General features: G+C 38.8%; 1 pseudogene; it reads left to right on the forward strand.

Moving 5' to 3' along the window:
• The first annotated feature begins 489 nt into the window (after positions 1 to 489).
• LOC127673166 (zinc finger protein 709-like) overlaps positions 490 to 27854 on the forward strand; it is an 80199-nt pseudogene continuing 52834 nt past the window's right edge.

Raw genomic sequence — 27854 nt, forward strand, 5'->3', positions numbered from 1 at the left:
AAAAATATGAATACAATCAGTGTTATACAAATCAGAGTTTTTCTAACTTTATTCAGATAGCTAAAATACATTATATAAAAAGAGGGTATTATAAATATGAGCCATGTAATAATCATCACAGGTGTCTTGAACAACTCATGATGAGGGAGAAAAACATGAACATATAAAGTGCTAAAACCTTAAGATCGGTTCTTTACCATTAGATAAATTGTAAACATAATTCATATTAATTAGATGATTGATCAGAGTAATGAATGTGGTAAAGATATCACATGTGCTAATTATCATTGCAGGCATGTAAGAAGATATACTGGAGTGAAACCCTATGAGTGTAATATATGTGGTAAAGCCTTTAAAAGATGCAGAAATCTCCAATATCATAAATCAACACATACTGGAGAGAATCCTTATGTATGCAATCAATGTGGGAAAACCTTTGCATGTCACAGTACTTTCCAATATCATAAAGTAACACATACTGGAGAGAAACATTATGAATGTAATCAATGTGGTAAAGCCTTTGCACGGCACAGTGTTCTCCAATATCATAAAAGAACACATACTGGAGAGAAACCATATGAATGTAATCAATGTGGTAAAGCCTTTTCACAGCGCAGTCATCTCCAATATCATAAAAGAACACATACTGGAGAGAAACCTTATGAATGTAAACAATGTGGTAAAACATTTGCATGTCACAGTTCTCTCCAATATCATAAAAGAACACATACCGGAGAGAAACCTTATGAATGTAATCAATGTGGTAAAGCCTTTGCAAGACCCAGTGATCTCCAAAGACATAAAAGAACACATACTGGAGAGAAACCTTATGAATGTAATCAATGTGGTAAAACCTTTTCAAGACCCAGTCATCTCCAGTATCATAAAAGAACACACAGCGGACAGAAAACTTATTAATTCAATGTGGTAAAGTGTTTTCACTAGGAATAAGTCTTCAAATTCTGTGTGCTGGAGAGAAACATAATGAATATGATCATGAATTAAGTGGGAATTAGGGGGGTATCATAGTAGGATATGATAGACATGGGTGCTTGGGATTATTTCCACTCTGGAGATTTTTTTTTTTTTTATGCTTTTGCAAAGAAGTTTGCTGCCCTCATCTGAAGAGTTTCCTTGAGGTTAAGGTAAAGATGTTTACATTAATTGTATTGACAAAGTAAGTCACGGAAATCACTGCATAGTAATTGGCATGAATATTTTTAACAAACATAGAAACTAAGAAAGGAAAAATAAAAAAGATAGGTTCAAAATAAAAGGCATCATCAGGAAGTTGAATGCCATTTAATCTTGTGATCAAGGATATTCAATGGCATTAAAGGAATGGTTCTACTAGGACAAGATTACATTCAACTAAACATATGGATTTGCAGTTGTATGAAAGAGAACTGTATCATGTTAGGAATTATTATTACCTGGTTATTGTTTTGATGTAGACATATGAACATACAAGTATGTATCAAATGGCCAAGGGATATACATACAAGTATGTATCAAATGGCCAAGGGATATATTTGAATTCTGGGTTCTGAGTTTAAAATATAAACAGAAAAGCTTAGTTCCAGGCATGGTGTTACATGCTTTTTAACCCACCATTCACGACACAAGAGTCATGCAGATCTTTGAGATCAAGGTAGATCTCTAAGCAAGTTCCATGAAAGTCAAGATTAGGCAGTGATATATTTGAAATATTGAAAGCTGCTGATAATGGAATAGGAGGAGCCATGTTCCAGCCCCAGTAAACACCAGAACTCCGAGAATTTTATCATGAAGTGGTGTTGAATATTGTCAGAGAATTTTATATTACCTCATGAGTTGATCAATTCTTGATTTTTTTTTTACACTTTAATCCCATTGTGTTGAACCATCACTGTTTCTAGAATGAAGCCTTCCTCACTGTTAATGGTGAACGATCTTTTGATGTGTTTTGTATTTTATTTTATTTATCTTTTAAGTATTTTGAATCTGTGGTTTTAGGGATAATTGGTCTGTAATTCTCTTTAATTGCTCAGTCTTTCCTGACTGGATATATGAGTAATCAGGGGTTCAGAAAATAAATTGACTAATATTTATTTTGTTTCTATATTGTTGAATACACTGAATTCTTGTTAAATCCTCTTTGAAAGTCTGGTAGGACTCTACCCTAAAACTCATAGACGTGGGCTCATATTGGGGACATATTTTTAGTGAATTCTGTTTTCCTTCATGTTTATGTCAGTTTAAGTTGTTTTTCTCTAGTTTAATTTTGGGATGTGGAATCTATTGAGGAAGTTAGCTATTTCTTTTAGAATTTCCAAGTTGGTGGAATGCATCCTTTTTAAACTATGTCTTTACTACTCTCTGGATTTCTTCATTACCTGTTAATTAATCCCCCATTTCATTTTAGATTTCATTAATTTGTATATTCTTTATCTTTTAATAAGGGTTTGTTTATCTTGTCTAATAAAAGGATCAAAAGACCAACTCCATGTTTCATTAATTCTTTGAATTGTTCTCTTTCTATTTTATCAATTTCATCCCCAACTTGAAAATTTCTTGATGTCTCCTCCTCATTTTCTTTGCTCCCTCACTTCTTTTTGTTGTAACCTTTAAAACATGCTGTTAAATTGCCTGCATGAGAGTTCTCCAATTTTTTCATGTAGGCATTTTGTGCTGTGAACTTCTTTTAGCTCCACTTTCATTTTCTTTGTGTTCCATGAGATTGTGCATGTTGCATATTCATTTCCAATGAACTCTAGGAAGTCTCTGATTTCTTCCCTTTTTTCTGTGTAGACCCATTTTCTCTCAAACATAGTTTGTAGTCAGTTAGCTGTCCTCCCTCATCTCTTACAACACTGAGACATCAACAGGTTTTTGGCCCAGATCATATATTTTGTCTCATCAGAGAGTGTGGGGACTCCTGGGTCTGGTGCAATCAAGGACATGAGGAACCCAATTTCTAGGGCCCACCCACTGGGCTTTCTTGTTGCTCTCTGGGGTGCAATTTAGTCCTTCCCCATCAGATCGGTCCTCTCCTTACAAATGGCCCCATGGGTATGAGAGGTAACAATAGCACACCAGCCATTTGTGTCTTGTCTTTTCTCAGCTCTAATGTCATTTCAGAGCTGCCAGTTCAGCTTTCAGGGCTGACATTCCTGCCAGGTGTGGTCCTCCACATGTGATCTCGGTATTTGACACCACCACTGCCCCAGCACACTCCTCTCCATCCTGAATGAGGCAGTTGCCATTGGTGAACCCTGTTACCCCTACTTCTATTTGAGCAGTCATACAGAGGTCCATCCAGCAAGGTCAGGGTCCAACAGCAGGGCAGCTGAGTAGATTCTCTGGGGAGATTCAAGAATGGTGGCTGGTAATGAGTCCTTCTGGTATTATTTTTACCCAGAAGCCATTGTGACAGAGGTGTAAATAGAGTGGTTGTTAGCTTGTGCCAATTGGTGACACATGGGCCATTGGCTAAGGCCAGGACCCCTGGTCTGAGTAGGCAGTCCACAGGTCTACAAAGGTCACCTGAAGTTGGCAGAGTAAGGCTTTTTTTCTTTGCAGAGGCTTAATTAGCCTCAATTTTAAGGCATCTAAGAGGCCCTCCATTTTTGTTTTCTTCTGTAGCCACTGGAAAGTCATTTATAAACTGATGAAGAGACTCTATATGTAGGTTTTAGTACAATATAGTATTGAACTGTATCAACAAAAGATGATGGGTGTCCATTTTACTTTTAGGGTTACCCTGGTCTTGTGGTGGGGACACTTTTGAGTCTCAGGGCCCCCTTATCTCCTTTTTAGGCATCACTCATGGTCTTCTGATTTGGCCTTGGCTGACCACAGGGTCTTTCCCAGGTCTCCAGTCTGTTGCTTCTGTCCTCTCATCTGCGTCTCCTCTGCAGTCAGTCCTCCATTAAACACTCTCTGTGCCACTGTCCTCAAATCTCTTAGACAACTCTGTCCTAACTACTCCACCCTCTGGGGCTTTGTCTTCATAGATGGTGTTCCCTGATTGACAAAAGCTCAAGCCACTGCCGACTTTGCTTCTGGGGAATCAGGGTCCATGGGTGTGTATTGTCAAAAATGTCTCCATGACCCTGTCTAAAAATGCTGCAGGGCTTTTATTTTCTCTCTTTTATTTTTTCATACACTCTGGCCAAATTTGTGAGCCATCTTGTGGCTACCTCGAGACCTGCCAGCATAGCCGGACTGTGGACAAAGGGCCTCCTCTTACCTTCAGTGTTGTTGCAATAACAGTTTGGGTGAGTTAGGGTAATGCAAGCATATTGTGGCCAGTAACCAGCTCATATACCAAACCCAGACACTATTGTGGATGCCAACAAGTGCTTGCTGACGGGAGCCTGATATAGTTGTCTCCTGAGAGTCTCTGCCAGTGCATGACAAACATGGAGGTTTGGCATTCAGTCAACAATTGAAGTGAGCACAGGGTCATAAATTGAGGAGCTAGAGAAAGGACCCAAGGACCTGAAGGGGTTTGCAGCACCACAGGAGGAGCAACAATATGAACCATGCAGTACCCCCAGAGCTCCCAGGGACTAAACCACCAACCGAAGAATACACATGGAGGGACCCATGGCTCCAGCCACATGGGTAGCAGAGGATGGCCTTGTTGGACATCCATGAGAGTAGAGGCCCTTGGACCCATGAAGGCTCATTGCCCCAGGGTAGGAGTATACCAGGTCAGGGAAGCAGGAGTGGGTGGGTTAGTGAGCATGGGGAGGAGGGATGGGATAGAGGGTTTTCAGAGGGAAAACTAGGAAAGGGGATATTTGAAATGTAAATAAAATATAAATAGAAACATATGTATATATAATATAAAATATATAAAAAATATAAATAAATAAGTAAATTTAAAAATAAAAAAAAAAATTAAAAAAGCACTTGGGAAGCAGAGGCAGGTGGATTTCTGTGTTTGAGGCCAGCCTGATTTACAGAGTGAGTTCCAGGACAGCCAGGTCTACACAGAGAAACCCTGTCTCAAAAAACCAAAAGCAAAAAAATAAATGTAAATAAGAAAATATCTAATTAAAAAATTATTTAAACAAAACACAACATTACCTCTCATTGTGACCACCTTGATTGGATAAAGGACAATTCACAAGTATCTTAATCACTGCTGTTGCTTTGATAAAACACTCTGTCAGGAGAACAGGTTTATTCCAGCTCACGGTTCACAGTAAAGTCCCTCATGGTGGGCAATGCCACTCTGAAGTCTGAAGCAGCTGCGCACTCACATCAGGTGTGTAAATAATCAGGACACCAAGAGCAATGAACGCCTGCTGCTGCTCAGCCCCTTTCCACACACTGCCCGGGATCCTAGCCAGGGAATGGTGCCGCCCACAGTGGGTGGTGCTTCCCACACCAGTTAAGATAATCAAGGCAGTCCCTTAGAGCCACGCCCTGAGGCACCTCCCCCTTATTAGGATTCTGTCTAAGCTCCACCCCACAGTTACCTGGCAACAGCCAGTTATGCCCCTCCCCACTGTTACCTGGCAACAGCCAGGTAGGTCTGGTGCACTATAAAAGGTGCTGCTTGCCCCTCCCACCTCTCTTATCCTCTCACTCTCAGCTTCACTCTTGCTACTTCCTGGGCTCCCCTCCCTTCCTCTCCCCTCCCCCTCTCTCTCCACATGGTCATGGCCGCCTCTGTTTCTCTACTCTCTCCCTCTCTCTGCCTTTCTCTGCCTCTACTACCCTCTTGACTCCCCTCTCCATGCCCTGAATAAACTCTATTCTGTACTATACCGTCTTGTGTCTGGTAACCTCAGGAGGAAGGGATGCCTTGGCGTGGGCCCAGTGAGGCACGCCCTTCTCCCACACCGTGGTTAGAACACAGTCTCTCTCCTCTTTCTCTTTTTATGATCACAACACCCCTGGCCACTCTAGATCTTATCAAGTAGACAGTTGAGGTTAACCATCATGGTAGGTTTGAAACTCGGGCTATTTATCTAGACATTGCGGTCCTCTGTCTTGCCTTGCAAGAGTGTATGCAACCATTTTCTCAGATTAACTATAATATATAATAATATATATAATGATATATAATATATTATAATATATAATAATATATATTATATAATATATTATAATATAATATATATAATTAATAATATAACATAATAGATTTTATATTAAAATATTTTATATTTCTAAAATCTATTTATTGGAATTTGTGCTTGTACTAACTTTTCCACCAGATATTAAATATTGAGTGACTGTGCCTCACAAAATAGACATTCAAAAGTTAAGGGGCGGGGTGGGTACAAACCAGGCCTAGAGACTCCTATATATTCTGCTCCTTGCTCCCCTCTCATTTCCCTCCTCACCAGGGGTAGTATTTTCCTTCATTACTGTAATCAATATGGCTGCCCAGTGGCTTCCTTCCACATAGATCAAAGCTCTTCATAAGCTTTACCTCGGTTTCTCCCCTTGGTCTGGGAGGTGCAAATTGCTAGTTAGCCTAGGATGACCCCTCCCACTCCACAGATGAGATGAGAACAAGGGCAAGGACTCAGGAACTGACCCGTGGGTGGAGGGAGCTCCTGGTGGCAGCCCTGCCAGGGAAACATGGCTCCCTAAGGACTGTGTGGGTGACTTGGGTTTCCCAGATGGCATTGCCACTGTGAGCAAAAATGGTGTCACCCTCCACTCTTTCCCCATAGTGACTCCAATGTTGACTTCTTCACATCTCTGGGTAGGCTTGTCAGTGTTGTGTTTTGTAACAGGAAGTCAAGGGTGTGTTTGGTGGAGGTGCGGTGTGGTGTGGGGGAAGGGGGAGCCTCCGCGGACAATGCTGAGCACCACTCCCCCTGAAGGACCAGATACAGGATGGTATAGTGTAGAATAGAGTTTATTTAGGGCATGGGGAGGGGCGATGAGGGATTAGAGATAGAAATGGCAGAGACAGAGACAGAGAGGAAGAGGAGGAGGAGGACTGGCTTTTCTTGGGGCTTAAAATGTAGACATCCCTGTGCAAGAATCAATTTCTAATACCAACTCCCTCCCCCATTCTCCTTCCCGGGGCATCAAGTCTCTACAGTGTTAGGTTTGTAGTCTCCCACTGAGTACACACAATGCAGTTCTCAGCCACATGTGTTTCTGGGACCGTGCACCAGCCCATGTGTGTTCTCAATGTGATGGCTTCGTCTCTGGGAGTCCCCAGGGTTTGGTTTACTTGGTCCTCTTGGTCTTCTTAAGGGAGTGGCATCCCCACAGCTCCTTCATTCCTTCCCCTTACTCTGCGTAGGGATCCATGACCTGACTCCAGTGGATGGCTGTGAATATCTGTATCTGTCTCAGTTAGTTGCTGGTGGAGCCTCTCAGAGGACAGCCATGCTAGGCTCATGTCTACAAGTCCATAGATGTTTTTTCTTCTCAAATGGCTGTCACCCAATGTAATCTTTCCCATGTGGCAGAACTATGCATTTCTCAAATAGAAAATGGGGGTTTCAGGCACACCAGGCCTTAATGTTGATTATGATTCTATAAGGACACTTTGAGCAGCTTGCTACTGACCTGTTTATTATTATTATTATTATTATTATTATTATTATTATTATTGCTGTGATTATGTGCAAAGTGACTGGTTGTGCACCACAGGTGTCTCCTTTGTTACGGTTTGGAGACAGATTTCTAGACAAACCTGGTGAACGAACTTGAGAATCCCAACATCCTACTCTAACTGGCCTGCTTAGCATACTATCTGTGGGGTGTTTTAACTCAGTCCTCCATCAGCAAAATGCTACTTACATCAGCTAATGCTACAATTTTCTATGCTTGGTAAGTCCTTTACATCATAATATATTTTCTTCTACTTCTCAGTTTAATATTACAGTGCCAAGCAACACATGAGATGCCTTTTAAATGCTCCACAAACTTAATTGCAGGTGGATCTTACACCCTAGTGGTAAATGCCAAGGGCAGAACTTATAGAAAATTCAAGAGAAACTAAATCTGTCCAAGTTTGGCAACCTGCCCATGACATTTCTTCAATCAATTCCTGGTTGAAATGTTTTGAGCAGACTCAGCCCTCATAGTGAAGTTATTCAGAGGTCACAGCCTGATCTAGCACGTGAGGAGCACCACAAGGGACCTCTCAGATGCAAACATCTGGCTACATCTGGCTAATGCTTCCCATCCATCCCCAGAGAATGCCCGACACACAAGCTCTTACTTCCCATCTCCCTTCTCTTCTTCATCATGGGCAGAGAGCCTGTGCTCAACATGTCTCAAAAACAGAACTTACTTGAATTTCTTTCACACTACCCAACAGCAGGACTCAATGCAGGACAGAGAACCATTCAAGCTTGTGCAGCCACAATGAACTTGCAGCAAGGCACCTGGAGGGACTCTCCTATTAGACTGGAAGGTGCACATGGGGTCCTCGATTGGTCAGTGAGTCTTACCCCTCCTCAAGGTTAGAGTGTGCTTTCAGTCCTGGGCCAGACCTCTCATATATCTCAGGTCAGTTTTGAACTCCTATAGCGTTTGTGCCTGTCCTCCAAGAACCTCTCCATTTGTACTCACACCCAGCACTGGAGGAGGAAACACCATTGCAAATGAGGCTGTTCAACTGCTTTCTCTTCCCCTTTGTGGGCAGTGATCCTGCACTCATCACGACCTGACAACACAGCTTGTTTGAGAATTCCGCACAGCATTTTCCCTTCTTCTTTCTGATATCTAGGGGGATAACCTGTTACTTGACTTCCACTGGAGGTATAAAGCTGGCCCATCAGAAGAAGAAGCCCAGTTAAGAGCCAAGGCTCTTAACATTAAAGAGGGATTTTAGGAAACATGTGCTTGCTATGTGGCTTCATACAATTCCCTTCTACTAGATGATACATATGAATAAAACCCGGGAGAAAACAAGGAAACAGATGACAAACTGTGTGGAACACTACTTATAGTCAGCACATCTTTCCCCATGGCAAGGTGGGGAAAAACCCACAGTTGTGTTAGCACAGATTCTCTAGATCAAAATATCTCATAGAGAGGGTGAATTTTTCTGTGTATGTAGAAAGAAGGTTTATTATAATGTCTCAGAGATGGTTGTCCTCTTCTTTTAATAATGGCTGTCTGCCAAGGCCAAGGGAAACTTCAAAATCAAGGACTTATCTTCCAGTGAAAGGGAGCTGCAATTTCCCTGAGCCCAGCATGAAGTCAGAAAAGAAAACTCTTGTTTCCGAGAGTCACTACTTAAAGTTAATAGCCTGGGCACCCTTCCCCGTGTGAGTCAGATTGATATCTTCAGTGCACCTGAGGAATGGGCTATGCAACTTATTAACCTTGATTACATGAAGGGGAAGGCAAGTGCTCTGAGGAAAGCTCAGTCAAGGTCTGAATTTAGGTCCTGTCAAGTGCAGGGTCATTGCTAACAAGGAGAGTAGCAGGCAGCTGAATAGCCTGAGGTGGAATAGTGGGGTCCTTCCATAGGGCTGCTTGGTGTGAAAGTCCTCTTGCAAGGCAGGGCACAAATGCTAAGTGAGTGCAAACCACTCCTAAGATCTGTAAAAAATTTCACCCTGGACTAGAGGCACAATTTAACTGTAAGGAGTGGTCAGGCTTACTGGCCAATCCAGAACTCAAGCCAGACCTGCCATTCAAAGAAAGAGGCGGGATCTTCCGGGTACCTTTCTTCAAGTTCCCTGTGGCTTTGCAGACCGGGATTATTCACTGTTTCCTGATCTGAGCTCTGCTGTTCTGTGTTATGCTGTGAGGGGACCTCGGGGAAGCCCTGAAATCTGAACATGGTAAGCACAGTATATCTTCCCACAATGGGGAGGAACAGGTGGCTGATCAGAGGGTGCTGAGGTGCAGGGTCCTATCAATGGTTGGATGGGAAACATCAGCTAGATGTGACTACCTGTGTGGTTTCTAGTGATGCTTCTTACTTGCTAAATAAGATGGTGACCTCTGAATATCATTACTATCAAGGCTGGATCTTCCCACATCATTTGTACCATTGGTTTGCTTGTAGAAGCATCATGGATGCTTTTCTTGATTCTGAAGGATCTGTCCAAAACACTTTGTGTTTTACACTACACATTGAGAGGGCAGGTATGAAACTAATAGGTCTATTTTAACCTATGATTTGTTTTTGTTTCATTTTTTATTGCAGTATTCGTATTTCTGTACATGTATAGTGTGTTGGATATTTTGTGGCAAGGGAACTTTTTTTGTTTCACTATATTTGGTATTTTGGCTGCTTCATGTGCCTTAATAGGAATCTTTATCTTTAGTTTAGAAATTATTCATGCAAGATTTCATTAAAACTATTGTCTTGACCTTTGAGCTGTTATTCTTTTATTACAGTCAATTGAAGTCTTTGCTTTTGATACATTGCAGTGTTCCTAGTTATTTAGTGCCAGTAAAATTTTATACACAAATTATTTTTTGACCAATAAGTCCCTTTATTCTATTTATCTTACTTTCTTGTTCGGTGTGTGTGAACCTTGCCTCTGTAGTTGTCAACGTGCAGGCAATTTCAATGGCCTGCTCTCAGGGACTGACCACCTGCTTAAGTCATTACCTGCCTCCATCAGCTGGTGCTGTTGTCAGGTGTGCTTTATATACATGGAGCACTAGCTTCAGCTGCTCTCTATATTTGTTCCCTGTTTCTGTTCTCTACACAAGCCCCGGCTATAGTCTTTCTCTACCCTCATCCCAGGCTCTCTGCTCCCTATATGTGTTCCAGTCCACAGGTCCTCTTGTGCACCCCTATCCCTTCCCCAGGTTCTCACTCCTCTCCTTTCCACAAAACAACTTCTTTTATATCAGAACTCTTGCACGTTTTAATTTTTGAGGACCTGCTGTGACAGGACACCTTGTATTTCCTGTTGACGTATTTTCATGGCTTATGCTAATTATATTCCTATGCTGATATCTAAGTATCTGGGTTTGTGGTTATATGTCTAGATACTTCTCTCTGGGTTTGTCTTGTTTAATGGTAATTTTATTCCCAGGGTATTGTTTGCTGTCTGTATTTTCAGAGAATGTTGACTGCCTTTTTCCCATTTTACTGACCTGTTTGGTGGGTATGTTCAAGAGGGAATGCTTGCTCATATTGAAAGCTGGCAGAAGTCTCAGGCAGGAAATTATGATCTTAACAATCCCCCAGGAGACTTAGTCAGGAGAGAGGTTATGTTGTCTCTGGTTTTTGTACAGTGTTAGGTAGAGCTTTGTAAATTGCTTTCTGATTTTAAACGATTTGACTTTCAATATATTGTCTTGAGTGTCAGTCGACACTTTAGACATTTGAGACATCTAGGAGCTTCTGCAGACTATTAGCTTCACTGTAGATTGAATGCATTTTCATCACAGAATAAACATGAGCCTATAGCATCCAGGTTCAGAATGGAATTGATTGGATTCCCTGGGTATCCCCACACCGTTTCTGCTGGGTTAAGTGCATCCTCTCCACTGAGGCCAGACTTTGGAGTACAGTTAAAGGAACAGACATCAAAGATAGGCAGTAGCTTTAGGGGAAGCCCCTGTTCCAGTTGTTGCAGGACCCTCATGGAGTATAACCTGAACTTTTGCTACTTATGTGCCAGGGGCTTTAGTTCAGCCGGTATCTGCTATTTTGTTGATGGTTCAGTCTCTCAAGATTAAAGGGTCATTGAGTCTGTTAGACTACCTATGGAATTCTACCATCTTCAGGGCATTCAATACTTCTCCAAGTCTTCATTAGGAATCTCCAAGATCCATCCCATGTTTCACTGTGGTTCTCTGCATCTATTTCAGTCAGCTGCTGGGTGAAGCCTCTCATTGAAGACTTACCAAAGTCTCCTGTCTGGGAGCATATCACTGTATCCATAATAATGTTAAAGATTGGAGATTGCCCACAAGGTTGGTCTCCAGCTGGGCGATGTTCATTGGGCATACCCTCAGTGTCTACTCCAGGTGTGTCCCTGCTTTTTAGGACAGGACATATTTTGTTCTGTGTGTCTACTGTGCTGTAGTTGAACCTGATCATTCAGGTTTCTTCTCATGCTCTCATACATTCATCATTTGGACTCTGCCCCTAAACACATAAGATGCTTTAGCCCCATTTGCATTTAATGCTAAGCTATTTTGCAAGCCTGGTGGTTTAATATTTTTAATTGCATTCCTCTTGTTTTCATTTTCAAGGCAAATTTTCTCTGTGAAGCTATTTCTGTCGTCTTGAGAGTCAATGTAGAAACCACATAAACGAGGTGGCATGCACAATAAGCAATAAGTTTCTCAAGATGACATATGTTCATGACATCAGTACTACCTGAGGCTTCAGTGTCATTGGATTCCAAAGATAGGCATCAGTTTTAGGGATAGTCCCTGCTCCAGTTGTTGGAGAACCCCCATGAAGAATTCCCTTAAATTCTGCTACTTATGTGCTAGGTGGCCTTAATACAACCGATGTATGCTAATTGCATTTGTATGTATGTATAATGTTCTTCCTCACTCTTTTGGTTGTTCTGGAAATTTTGAATGAATAGGAGTGAGCATGAATGCGAGTATCATGAATTCCTCATCTTTACTGTTGTCAGAAGATGTCCACAGAACTCCTGATCTTGAAGTAATGGGTAGTTGTTGATATCCATGCATATGGTAGAAATTAACCCCCATTATGTAGAAGACCAACGAGAGCTCTCCACTGCTGAGCTCTCTCTCCTGCCCTACATTGCATATTTATGATCAACGTTTACACTGCTAGTATTTTCATCTGTCTATTTGTAACTGTTTAAACATGCATACACTTTTAGTAAAATTTTATTAATGTTGCAGTTTAAACTGTTGTACTTCAGGTTGCTGCAAGACGAATAAAGAACTTCAGTGAATGTACAATTCTTTGTAGGAAAATAAGCAAAGAATAGCATGTTATCTATCCTTTTTGTTTCCTTGGTTGATTGTTGCAGGGGAATGAAGGCCTGGATACATAACTTAATCTGTCCTGTAACACATTACATAGATATGCTGGCATCCAACTTAATGACATACACCATTTTGTACCTCTTTAATTAAAGACATGAGCAAATAAACCCAACTTGCCCATCATATTTGTAGTTAGTAATTGTTCCTACAATTTTTGCAAATGTGTGCTCAGTATTGTCGATCTGTTTCCTCTGCCTCTCCCTCTCAATCGGCATTTATCTGGCAAGGTTGTATCCTATTCAACAAGTTCAAAAGTGAAACAGGTATATCTTATAATTCAAGCTCCTTCTAAAATGGCACTGTGATGATAACTTTTGAGACAGCAAATAAGTGGATCAAGACAAAAATTATATGAATGTTTTTGAGAAATCATATATTTCCTTTACAGTGATGTTAGTATCATGCTTTGTGTTGTACACATGTATGGGTTATTTAGGATGCAGTGACTTTTGATGATGTGCATGTGAACTTCACCGAGGAAGAGTGGAATTTGTTGGATCCTTCCCAGAAAAATCTCTACAAAGATGTGATGATGGAAACCTACCTGAATCTCAAAAGTATAGGTAAGACTGTTATTTTTCCTAAAGAAAACAAATGTTTCTAGGTTATTGATGATCTTTAATTATTTAATTGCAAATAATGTAGATTCACCTGAATAATTCACTTTCACTGAATTTTCATTGTAACTTTCACAGTGCAGTGAAAATTCACAGAAACATTCATTTTCCTGTATTGTGTTTTAGGATATAATTGGGAAGACCATCATCTTGAAGAACATTGCCAAAGTAGAAGAAGACATGAAAGGTAATTTTCTTGTGAAAGCTAATACAAATTTGCATCTGAGGAAATTTTAATATCTTCTGGAACCTCAACCAAAAAGCAAGAGTATTAAATAACAGTCCTTTAAGTGTAGATATGATTATAATATTTTTATAAAACCATGTACCTCAAGAGCTGTTATGTGATATGTGTATCCATTTGATATGTAGCTTCATTAGAGATATTCTGTGGAACTACAAATCTCTATATTAGTACTTAGATATTGCACATTGAATACTGATAAATTTATATCCAAAATATTCAAAGAACTAGGCCAGATAGACCATAGTAAATTTGAGATACACATATTCTTGCAGTAATATGGTTAAGTTTCGTGAGAGGGAATTTTATGAGAAACAAGAATGTTGTTGTGGAGAATCATTAATCTATATTGCACATGTTATGAGAAACAAAATTTAAACAGTGTGAATGCAATGTGTAAGCATTTCATTTGTCATTCTTTTTTATTAGGTATATTATGTGTCATGTTTCACAATGGATAAAAATCATGGGAGTATAGGGTTATTGAAAGAACAAACAAAGTATTTGTTCTAAAACAATGAGAAGATATGTAGTATTCTGCTTTTGAGAAAAATTAGTAATATGATAGACATTTGAAATTAATTGGTTTTCTAGTTTTACAGAGAACATCCCCAAACTCACAGGGTAGAAAATCTTTATGGGTACTAGGAATTCAAAATGTTTTTCTATGTGTCCTGGTTCACAGTCAAATGTGTTATAATTCACAGTACCAGAAAAATTATGAATACAATAACTGTTATAAACATCAGAGTTGTTCAACTTTCTTCAGATAGCTAAAAATATATTATATAAAAATCCCATATAAAATGAGGGTGTTATACATATGAGCCATGTAATAACCAACACAGGTGTCTTGAACAACTCATGATGAGGGAGAACACCATGAACATGCAAAGTGCAATAAACCTTAAGATCTCGTGATTCTTTACCATTAGACCAAATTGTAAACATAATCCATATTGATTACATGATTGATCAGAGTAATGAATATGGTAAAGTTTCTCACATGCTAATTATCATTGTAGGCATGTAAGAAGTCACAGTGGAGAGAAACCATATGAATGTAATCAACGTGGTAAAACCTTTGCAAGACTGAGTAATCTTCAATGTCATAAAAGAACACATAGTGGAGAGAAACCTTATAAATGTAGTCAATGCGGTAAAGCCTTTGCAAGACTGAGTTATCTCCAGTCTCATAAAATAATACATACCGGAGAGAAACCTTACAAATGTAGTCAATGTGGAAAATCCTTTACACAGCACAGTACTTTACAATATCATAAAAGGACACATACTGGAGAGAAACCTTATGAATGCGATGAATGTGGTAAAGCTTTTGGAAGACCCAGTCATCTCCAAAGACATAAAATGACACACAATGGCGAGAAACCTTTTGAATGTAATCAATGTGGTAAAACCTTTGCAATACTGAGTAATCTCCAATGTCATAAAAGAATACATACTGGAGAGAAACCTTATAAATGTAGTCAATGTGGTAAAGCCTTTACACAGCAGAGTGCTTTCCAATATCATAAAAGAACACATACTGGAGAGAAACCTTATGAATGCAATCAATGTGGTAAAGCTTTTGCACAGCACAGTAATCTCCAATATCATAAAAGAACACATACTGGAGAGAAACCTTATGAATGTAATCAATGTGGTAAAGCCTTTGCACAGTGCAGTGCTCTCCAAGGACATAAAATAACACATACTGGAGAGAAACCTTATGAATGTAATCAATGTGGTAAAGCCTTTGCAAGACCCAGTCATCTCAAAAGACATAAAATGACACATACAGGAGAGAAACCATATGAATGTAATCAATGTGGTAAAGCCTTTGCAAGACCCAGTCATCTCCAGTATCATAAAAGAACACATACTGGAGAGAAACCTTATGAATGTAATCAATGTGGTAAAGCCTTTTCATTTCAGAGTAATCTCCAAAGACATAAAAGAACACATAACAGACAGAAACCTTATTAATGTAATCAATGTGGAAAAGTATATTCACAAGTGAGAAGTCTCCTAATTCTCTGTTCCAGAGATAAACCTAATGAATTCAATCATGAATTAAGTGGGAGGTTCAAAACATAAGACTTCATCAGGAAGTTGAATGAAGTTAAATCCTGTGATCAAGAATATTCATTGGTATTAAAGGAATGGTTACATTATGGCAAGATTCCATCCAGGTAAACAAATGGATTTGCAGTTGTATGAAAGTAAACTTTATCATGTTAGGAATCATTATTACTTGGTTATTGTTTTCATGTTGAAGTATGAAGATTCAAGTATGTGTCAATCTGACAAGGGATGGATATTGATTGCTATTCTGGGTTTTCAAATTAAGATCTAAAAGGAAAAGCTTCTGTCTAGGTTGGGTGTTGAATGCTTTTTATCCCAGCATTCATGAGACAGAGCCCTGCAGATCTCTGAGATCAAGGTAGATTTCTGAGTATGTTCCAGGACATCAAAGCTTATGGTTATGGATCAAGCCTCGTTGCAACAAAAGACCACAACACACTAAACATGCAAGGACCATGGGTTGATAAGCTAGAATAGACGGAGCAGTAGATTGAACTCAATTACAGCATAGGGTTATAAAGAGGGGAGATCTGGAGAAGAGACCCAATCTCTTTGGAGGATCAGAGATGATCATTTGTGTATCCTGGACATTGAAAGAAGAAGCTATGATATTGAAGTTACTTTTGGTACCTCAAGTTTTTGAGATGTTAGAACTGTGTGATAACTGCCCAATAATGGAATAAGACCAGTCTACGAGAAAGAATTGTACTTTAGTGAACAAAGCAGCAAGGAGTTGTAGATCTGAAGAACACGTTGACATTGGACATGGAAGATGCAGAGTTTTGAGATTGCTCAGCTGGCTTTGGTCTTCCTTAGCTCCAACATTTCTTCATTATTACCTTTAGGAATGATATAGTATATCCTTTGAATTTTAAGGTATATAATGTTCTTTTTGTTTTTGAATGTATGGATAACACTTGCATGATAGGATTTATCACAGAAGAGACTTTGACCATTGGACTTTTAACATTTTTGAAACTTTGACCAATAATGGTGCCTTTTGAGCACTAGGGACTTCTAAATTATTAATGAATTTATTGTTCCTTTACAACTTACATTATTCCTTTATTCCTGGCAGAGAGCCAGCACAGAGGCATTCAGATTTCTTGGAATGGGTTTGAACTTGCTGGCTTTGGCTTTGTTGGAGTAGGCATGGAATTTTAGAATTAGATGTGTCCCCGTTGGAGTGGGTGTGGCCTTGTTGTAGTTGGTGTGTCCCTTTCCTTTGGGTATGATCTTGTTGGAGTGGGGTAGCCAGGTTGTGGTGGGTGTGGCCTTGTTTTAGTGGGCATGTCCTTGTTGGATTATATGTGGCACTTTTGGTGTGGGTGTGTCCTTTTTGGAGAGACAGTGGCCTTGTTGGAGTAGCTGTGTAAGTGTGGGTGTGGGCTTAAGACCCTCTCACCCTAGCTGCCTGGAAGTCAGTCCTCCATCTCCAGCCTTGAGATGAAGATATAGAACTCTCAGCTTCTCCTTGCTCCTCACCTGCCTGGATGCTGCCATGCGCCCGCCTTGATAACAGACTGACCCCTGACCTGTGAGCTGCTCCGATTAAATGTTGGCCTTTTAAGAGTCGCCTCACTCACGGTGTCTGTGCACAGCAGTGAAAGCCCTACTGAGACACATGTCTTTCTTTTCCTTTTCAGAAAATGCTTTTTTTTATAAGAAAATTGTTTTTAATAATAAAATAAACAAGCTGGTCACTCAGAATGTGAATAAACATATTTTAAAAAAATTTTTTATGGTATGTGCATTGCTGTTTTGCCTGCATGTACATGTGAGGGTGTCATAAGTGCCTAGTAATTTCATATATACACAATGGAAAAGAAATCTATCTTCATTAAATAGTGCTGGTCTAACCAGCAATCTGTATGTAGTAAAATGAAAATAAACCCATATTTGTTATTTTGGACAAAGCTTAAGCCCAGGTGGATGAAGTACCTCTACATAAAACTGGATACACATATAATAATAAAAGAAAAAATTGGAAAGAGGCTTGAATTCACTGGCACAGGGGTATATTTCCTAAACAGAACTTCAACTGCTCAGGCACAAAGATCAAGAATTCATAAGTGGGGCCTCATGAAACTGGAAAGATTTGGTAAGGCAAAGGGCATAGTCAAGAGGACAAATAGGAAACCTACTGATTGGGAAAAAGTCTTCACTATCCTCCATCTCAATTTTATCAGAAAATGTTTCTAGTTTATTTTTCAATCACTTTAGGAATTTTTTATGTCTACTGTTTATCTGTATTGTTTTTCAATTAAAACCTTCATTATTTCAAGTTCTACTTTATTTTTTCACACATTTTCAGTGAATGTTTCTACTACCTTTTTCAATTAGTTTAGAAATAGTTTATATGTCTAATATTTTATCTGTATTATCTTTTCTGACATCTTCAATTATAATACATTTCCTGTATATTACTTCAATTGTATTAGAAATATTTTCCATCAAAATCTTCATTTTATCAAAAATTTTTCTAGGTTATTGGACAATGTTCTAGGTATATTTTCTATGTTTACTATTTTACTCTTATTATTTTCCAATTAATTCTTCAATTTGAACACACACATATATCTTCAATATCACTACAGATATTAGTTAAGATAAACTTTAATTTTATCAGAAAATATTTCTATATAAATTTTCAATTATTTAGAGATGTTTTATGTACACAAAATTATCTGAATAATTTCCAGTGAAAATCTTCAATTTAACACTATTTTCTATATATTGTTTCAGTTATATTAGAAACAAATTCCTTGAAAATCATGAATTTTATGAGAAAATGCTTCTAGGTGCTTGATTTAGTTCGTGGAGGGAGAGGTAGGCAAGTTGTGTCAGAAATGGACACAAACACAGTCATCCTACATCCATTCTTCTCTCTTCAGCCTTCATACTCACACTTTCAAGTAGACAATTAATTGGCAAGAGTGCATATGTTAAAATTATAAGGGACATTTATTTAAGTTTTATATTAAAATGCCAAAGAGCACAGTCTTAGAGTTCCATTGCTGTGAAGACACCCCACGACTATAGCAAATCTTTTTGCAGACAAAACCTGGCTCATAGAAATAATAACAATCACAATGACACAGTTATGTCAATTTCTTGCTCCACATCCAGATTAAAGGCCTTTGTCTTTCAAGATCAAAGAGATCTGCTTTGATTGGAGTGTTCCTACTTCAAAGAACCTGATTACATTTTACAAATTAAACAATAAATCCCTTGAAGTTGTGTCCTTAAGTTTTGGATTTTGCATAATTTGTGATGTAATCAAGTAAAAGCGATTTTGAGAACAGCCCTGGTTACACAGAGAAATACACTCTGTGGTCTCTACTGTTCTCTCCCAGAGAATGAACCTGGCCAGGAAATGAGTCTGGCCAGAAAGATAAATGTTTCTTGGCTCTGAGCTGCAAGCCAATAACTATTTCAACTTGAGACTTGCAGCCTAGCTAAATTCCACTAGGCTGTCAACAACTCCACCCTGAAATTCCATAATGATTTCAAACCTCACAGGTGATTTTCTTTCTAGGTGCTATCCTTTTGCCAATGAGATCAGACCCTACCAGGCAGGAAGCAGTGGGATTCTGTCCAAACCCAAGATCTGGAACCCATGCACCAATACACTGACCAAAATTCTTGGTATCCTACTGTGAGTGTGCAGGAGATGTGATGCTGTGCTGTCAGCAGGCTGAGAGTAAATCAGACCTTGATTGCAAACAACATAGTTGATTTTGTTTCTATGTGCTTTACTCTTCAAATGGATCCAGACTTTACCAGGGAGGCTCTAGTGAGATCCTTTGTAAACCCATTTCCAGGGTTTACAAGGTGTGGAGGAAACCCTGGATGAAACCCCTGGCGCCCATGTGCCAGTATACAAGAAATGTGATCAAACATAATTTCATTTTGTTTTCAGGTCCTCTCTGTTTGCCATCATTTCTAGATATCTCTGGGGTGTGTTGAATCTCTAAACTCTCAGAATAGTTGTCATCCATGTTGATTCAGCACAGGCGTTTCTCAAAGTTCTCAAGGTTTCTCCCTGTGTGCTGGTTATATTATGTTCCAGGACACATGAGAACCAGGTTTCCTAAGACTACCTGAAAACTTCTGTTTAATAGAATCACCATTTAGTCCTGTGACCTAGGCTTAAAAGTTAAAACAAGCAAGAAAAAGGTATGTGACACTTCTCAAAGTAAGATCCTATCACTCTGGATGCAGATGTCTAGAGTAAAACATAATAGAAAACTAATTAGATGCAAAGGAAAATGGATAATTGGCCAACAAATCTATTTGGGGTGTCTAGTTTAGAGAACAGTGTATCCTGATGTGTTTCCACTCCACACTTCACCTTTTACATAGGTCCATTTCAAGAATACAAATTTGCAGCATTTCAAGACTTTTATTAAGAAAGCTGTAAAAAACAAAAAAACAAAAAACAAACAAACAAACAAACAAAAAACATGTAGTAGATGGCTGCAAAGATACAGCTGCCTTGTGAGTTCCTTTGCTGTAATAAAGGAGCTGACAGAAGATCCCTAATTGCAAGTCTTAGCAGGCATCAAGGTTCCTGGGCCCCAAACAGAGTTCTTGGTGAATTTTTTCACTTCTTCTTCTGGCCGAAAGCCCTTTGATAGCATGCCCAGCAGCCTAGATTCCTGTAAATATCAGAAGCAGGATCCTGGTCAGTGCAGCCTCCACCATCACAGTTCTCAAGTTCCAGGCCTTTCTCCCTGAGCAAACTTGTCAAGGGTTGGTCTGGATCCTCTATACCTTTGTCTGTTTTTGTCCACATCACTTAAGAACACTTGTAGCTCCCTCTGACTCTTAGTCTGGAAGACCTCTGAGCCCTTCATGGCACAATTCAATCTTCTGCTGTATCTCAGGTTGTCCAAGCTGTCAAATACATAGTAAAATGAGTATAGACCACAATCAACAATCCAGCCATCCTTAAAGCCGTGTTTTGGCTCTCCACAGAAATTAAGTGGCTGAGACATGGAAGATCCTGTACTCAGGTTTGGTAAATGCAGTCAGTAGTCCATGCTCTTTAGAATCTGCTGAATTTTTGAAAAATTGAGACAGTACTCCCTCTGAACCTTCAGGTTATCCATGGAATGCCGAGGGCAAGTTTTTGACCTGATACAGAGAAATCTCCAGTTAGTTAATTATACCCTCCCAAGCATTACACTGTGGAAAATTTGGTGGTAAACCCAAAATACTAGCTTCTATTTGTATTGCCTAATGAGTCAAGATTCTGCCATGTCTGGTGGTGCAAGACTTTAGTCTCAGCACCTATAAGAAAGAAGCAGATTGGGGATAGAAGCAGAAGCAGTTGGATCTCTGATCTCAAAGCCAACCTGGTAGTCAGACCTAGTTTCAAGCCAGCTAGGCCTACAGAGGAAAACCTAGGCTCAAAAATCAAAACAAGCAAACAAGAAAGAAGTGAAGCTTCTCAAATTAAGATCCTATGGCTATGGGTTGTCCCAGGGGAGGTGTGTAATATGGAACTGTCAGTGGATGGAACATGAGGGTGATAAAAATGGACTGTAAAAATAGATTAAGAATACATTTAAAAAAGAAGAAGAAGAAAGAGTCCATTGCACTCAGTGTAGATATTTTTGAGGAAAAATATAAGGTAGTTCAAAAATTCACAAAATTAAATTCAATGCTCCATCTGTGTCACTCCTTGTAGCCTAACCAAGTTACATAAATTAGCATAACAGACATACATGTGTGTTGTTGCGATCTTACAGAAGGCAGGACTGTTTCAAAACAAAGACCAACTAAACATGAATTGAAAATAGAATTTATATACTAATATTAGCAATAAAATTCTCTCTCATAAATGACACCCAAATTCTTTCATTCCTTTGAGTAAAATGTATGAAATTCTTCTCAATCATTAATCAGCAATGTTGCATCAAATGCCATTTATTGCCAGGGACTGATTATCAGGCAAAAGATCAGCATAATATCTCAGTGAATGTCTGCACAGGTACTGATATTGGACAGAATGGGTGTTGAATATTTATAATGGAGTCATTTTGGATTTAGCATAATCACATATTCTCCACATGACAGGAATCACAGTAAGTTTGAAGATATTTTGTAAACATGACTAGCACATGATAGTATATGAACAACAGAGAGAATGTTCAACACCTTGCTCAATTTTTCATGTGAGGCTGTGCTTCCCTACACTAGATAGTGTAAGACATAATGTCCCATGATTCTTCTCAGAGTGTGAATGATATTGAACTTTTATTATCTTCTAAACTCTTGTCTATGAAAGTGCTGTTGAAATTCATTGTGTTTTTCCATATGGCTGTTGACATGTATTCTGGTCCAATCTGCCCAAGAGTCCTTGGGAATTATTCAATGCATATGAATGAAATCATGGCACCTGAGCATGGAGGAAATGATCTCCAAAACATGCTTTCAGAAATATGAATGAAATCATGGCACCTGAGGATGGGGAACGTGATCTCCAAACTATGTTTTCAGAAATGTTTTGATCAAAATTTTCAGACTTCAGACGTAGAGCTTGAGGCCAGAATTTTTCTCAAGATATCCAGGGACCATGCCATAGTTTGAATGGAAAGGAATTGTAAATAAGATTATGTGGGTCTCCAGACAGCAGTAGCCTTAAAACAGACACTTAGTTGTAAATGTCTGTGTGATTTCTGTCTTTATAAGAAATGGATTTCACAATTGCTCCATCTGAGAGCCTGCCTAGCAGACATGAAGAAGCCTTGTGCATTTACTATTTAATTTTTGTTCCTAAAATTTTCTTTCATCCTGTGCTGTTTGACAAGACCATTTTGCTTTTGACCATTTTGCTTTTGGAGGATAAAGAATAGTGAAGATAATGATGGAGATTTGAGAAGTGACTGTGGGTTTTTCCTTAGGCCAATGGAGGTAATTGGAGACAATTTTTATAATGAAGTTATTGATTTTAGGTAAATCATTAATTTTTTTCATGCATCAGAAATCTTTAGCTGTGTACACAAACTGTTGGTTCTTTCCTGTTTCTCCACCTATAACTTTAGAAAACACTAAAATTTAATTATAACATCAATAACTCTTTTAATAGATTCAAATGTGTCATGGTTTAGTTTGAATTTAATACATTGGGCTCCAGTTCACAATTCTGGAAAATGAGACTGTCTGGATTCTCTCTGTTGAGACTTTGTCAATATCATATGTCAAATATCTGCCTTGATTTCACAATTTCCACTTTTGTCAAGGGCCCAATATGAAAAAACACTGCATCACAGACTATATTCAATTGTCGGCCAATGATTTCTGTGTGAGCACGTATCAAAGTGTCTTCATAAAATGGTATCTAATTTTGGCAACATTATCCAACACTTGGGGACACATTAATTAATTCAAACATTTGTGTATGTATTGGTATATGATACTCAATTATATGCATGTATATGTATATATATATATATATATATGTGTGTGTGTGTGTGTGTGTGTGTGTGAATATAAATATACTTTGCTTTATAAAATAGTCTTTAAATGAGCCCCACCTTCAATTCTAGATTTGATACTGAATGTGGCAAAAGACTGCCAGGGTTCATATTCTGTTATGACAATAATCTTTTTGTCCAAGTGTACTACTGCCCAGTCACAGATTAGGCTTATTATCAAAATCAAATTTCTGGACAATATTTCTATTAACTTTTGAATAAATATACATCAGAGAAAATCAAGGAGATTAAATATACTTCTATTGTCGTAAGAAGCTATTCTCAATATCTGAGATCTCAAGTGTGAGATATTATCATTTGTCCTTGAAGATCTTGAGGGAAGATGTGTTGAAATATCTTATCTTTTAGCTAATCAATATGTTTGCGACTCCTTTCTTTCATGAACCAAGTTTTCCTGTGCTTTTCTGTTTGTGACTCTCATCCCATCTCTTACTTAATGTTCATGTCTTTGGTATTTAAAGAATATATTTTCCAGTTGGTAGCCACAGTGCACAGTACACATTGCTAGTGATGGCTAATTCACATTATTCTTCTGTGTTAGGTTAGCTGTTTAATCCACCTCCTTGCTCATACTGAACTGGAAGCCCAGGTTTAAAGACACCTCACCCCAGGACAGCACAGTCTCTGAAGTCCTGATCCCAGTGTATCCTTCCCTGCTCTGGGCCAGGTGCCCTCCTCATTTTCTTCTGGTTGAGCCACAACTCTGCCTCTCTCTTGTGTTAGCAGGGCAACCTGTAACTGATATGGTTATCTGTCGAATTTGAAAGTGGATAGAAAAAAATATCACATGAATACATACATTCACACATATCCCTTTCTACCTTACATTTTTATATGTGTGTAACAGCAATGGGAAAACAAGTGGAACCAATAATAGAATATTAAAATAAATTTCAGAGGGGAATTTAAGTTCCACTTTTGGGTTTTCTCTTTTTCATCTGTATTTATTCATTTTCTGTATCAAGCCTAGACTCCTTGTCAGTTTAATCAAAGGCATAAACTGTGACAAATAGTCTACACAACTTGAGTGCCTTCAATGTGTAATAATTTCATTCTTATCCCAATGCATTTTTAAAACATTATTTACTAAATACACATTTGTGGTCCAGCTGCAGAAGTCACATATGGATCTGGAGGGTCTCTAGTAGGAGAACACCAAGAAAATCTGCATTGTAAAAGATAACTCACACAATGGCCAGCATGAGATTTTTAGTTTTTTCATTAAGCAGCAGCAAAGGCTGCATCATAACAAGACACTGACTTTGCTTCTCGGAAGAAAAGCTTAGTAAGGTGAAAGCAGAGCTTGAGAGATGGAGAAAAAACATCTGAATATGAGCAAGGAATCAGAAGCCTGTAGAGCAGTTCATAGATGACAGGTCAGCAGTGGGGTGAACAGTGAAGAGAGGAGGCAGCTAGGTATAAAGGTGACTTAGTGCCATCCTTACCTCAGCAGATGAGCACATCTGTGGAACATGGTGTGCAGTTACTGATCTAGTAAACACCTTTTTCTATTAATTTGGATTCACTGGAAACCAATAAGTGCATCAAAATTAAAAAAAAAAATCCAACTAAAATTTAGCAATCTTCTAATTGAGTAAAATGCTTAAGAATATAGTGGTGTAGGGTACACAGTGACATTAATTAGACGGTGAAAGATAAGTCATTGCACTTGGTCACTCCAACAACAATAAAAGAAGCACAACAGGTAGTGTGCTTATCAGGACTCTGGAGACACCACACTCCTCACTTGGATTTGTTACCCCAGCCAGTATACCGAGGAGCCCAGAAAGCTTCTGGCTTTCTGTTGTTGTCTAAACATAGGAGAAGGCACAGTAACAGGACCAGGCTGCTGTGCAGGCTGCCCTACCAGTTTCATTGTCAGTTAGAAATGTTGTTTGGAGCCCTTGTCTGGACCTTATTGTGAACCATATGTTTTGAATATTGGACCAGTGCTCTATCATCATTGCTTCAATCCAACCATTTTTTATTTTGAAGACACGTCTTAGCCTGCTATTCCATCTTAGTGGAAATTGAGTACATTGAGCCAGGGGAATACTAGTAATACCACCACCCCCACCCCTGAAATATCACTCTGGAGATGATCTGATGGAACTCAAAACAGGGTCCTTATTCTATTAGATCTAGCTTGGGATCCCTCCTCCTATGCACCACCATTGCACATTATGGTTTTGTGGGGGTGTCCCTAATGTCTATAGGGGCAAGGCTTTATGGTAAGCGTCAAGCAGGGAGTACATTTGCAAGCATCTAATTGGAAAGCTACTGTGGCCTTTAACATAATTGACCAGTGCTGGGAGTCATATCATAAACTTGACTTCTGTTCCCATCTTCATTGAGAGCCTTTAGGCAAGGTATGGGCCTGTAACCTGGGATGTAGGTTTGTTGTGGGGAATATACTGAGACCACCGGTCTTGTTGAGGGTGTGACCTGGAAACTCTGGTCTTGTTGGGGATTAACCTACAGCTCAGGCTTTGTTGGGGGCAACTTGGAAACTAGTGCTAGATATCAGTCTCTGAGTTTACCTGAGTTCAAACATATGTGTGGTTCTCTAAAATGAATTCTGACATGAAAATATTTGGAACTTTAGTGAGGAATGGAATAGCAAATGTTTTAGCTATTGTAGGCCAAGAACTGGCACCACACTCACCTCACATTAAATCAGGTGACAATAGATTCTTGTTATCCATGATTTTACAGCAACAGTCTGGAGACACACAAGATCTCTTTTCCTATGCATTGACTCTCTGATTCGCTGTCAGTCTCAGCAATAAGATTCTTTCTAGGGATCTTCACAAGAAGAGATCACTGGAATAAACAGTTAAAAAGATAAAGATATTTTATATGAACATTTTTTGTCTGTATAAAAATTCATAAATGTATATGTCATAATTTAAACCATAGATATGTTATGAGTGAGGATGTGTCCGATATGAATAACATCTCCTAGTCTAGGAGGTGTCAACTTTTTAAAATTAATTTAGAACCTTAAGCAATACAGACTGTGGTGTGGACATATAAATGTGATATTTATATGTTTATATATAAATATATGTAAAGTAGACATTAAAATTTAAAAATATATCCTTATGTTACCTATTCAAAAACTGAGGACCATATTATTTTACCTATGTTGATGTATTTATTAAATATGTTTTCATCTTTCCATATAAATTTATAATTTTAATGTCATAGGGAACAAAATGAAATAGGGCCACATGAGCAAGTTTAATTTACTTGTAATCCATTTGCTATTATGTACATTATATTAAATACAAACATGATCTCATGTTTAAACTCTCTACATAATTAATAAAAGGGCATATTTTAGTAAGCCATGAATTTGTGTTTATTGCTTGTTGGAATTCACTTTCAATAATTTTTAGTGTCAATTGAAAATTTCACATACTTTTCTTTAGTAAACACATTGTTAGTCAGGGCAGAAAGTTAACTTGACATCTCTAGAACAGAAGCATACAAAAGGGCATTTTATCTCAGAGAAAAATTAGCTGCAGAAGTAGCTGACAGTAAGATCCAGCATAGAGTAGTGCAAGTGGTCATTGCTGGAAGCAGTCTGTCTGGCACTAGGCAACTAACTCTTTGATTATCAGTTGGGTTCTCTGAATATCAAAGTTTCTACATCTTATGTTAGTATCCAACTGAAAGACTAAAGTCTTTCCTGAGCTGGAAAAAGTATCCAGTCTTGGATTCTGTGAGTTGTTTCGTTGCGTTAGAGATTTTCAGGCAGTCAATCTGCTGATTCAGGAAACTCAGGGTGTCATTCTCATGGATAAGTTTGTCAGAAGAGGTCTTAGAATGTAAGGCCTCAAAAGAATATTTTGCTATGAGTTACTGTAATTTAATAGCCACTGTACCTAGAAAAATAAGCTGGGAGTTGAACTGATATGAACTCAGACATATCATTTCCCACCTGACGCTTTATGGTCTACTTATGTCCGAGGTTACACCTGAATGACCAGTAAAGGGGAAAATATAAAAATTCACAGCCAGAATACCTGTGGAATAGCCTGCTCCTGTCTATGGGAATGGACAATCAAATGTACTAGAATACTTGCCTTTCAGTAATTATGATAATCAGGAAAGTTCACGAGCTTCACAGTGGCACCATTTCCTGTTACACACTCCTGGGAGTAGAGGCTCACAGATGCCTACTTCAGGAATTTTCACCTCACTGATCCATGAGGCACTGTGCCTTTCCCAGGACCACATCTTCATTGCTGGTTTACAGTGAGATGGAAAGTCAGCTTCCTTTGGCCTCTTAATTCTCTAAGATCTCTATCCTTTCTCTCAAGCAGACTCCTCCTCCATCTTGCAGACATAAATATGGGTGAATTCTCTAGGGACTAATTGAAAGCCCTGAGAGCAGTGGGTGCTGTGACATCACTGGTGACATCACAGGGATGCCTAGAACACTCCAGGATTCACTAGAATGTTCAGACA

Source organism: Apodemus sylvaticus, chromosome 22 (assembly GCF_947179515.1).
Source record: "Apodemus sylvaticus chromosome 22, mApoSyl1.1, whole genome shotgun sequence".
Classification (NCBI taxonomy): Eukaryota; Metazoa; Chordata; class Mammalia; order Rodentia; family Muridae; genus Apodemus; species Apodemus sylvaticus.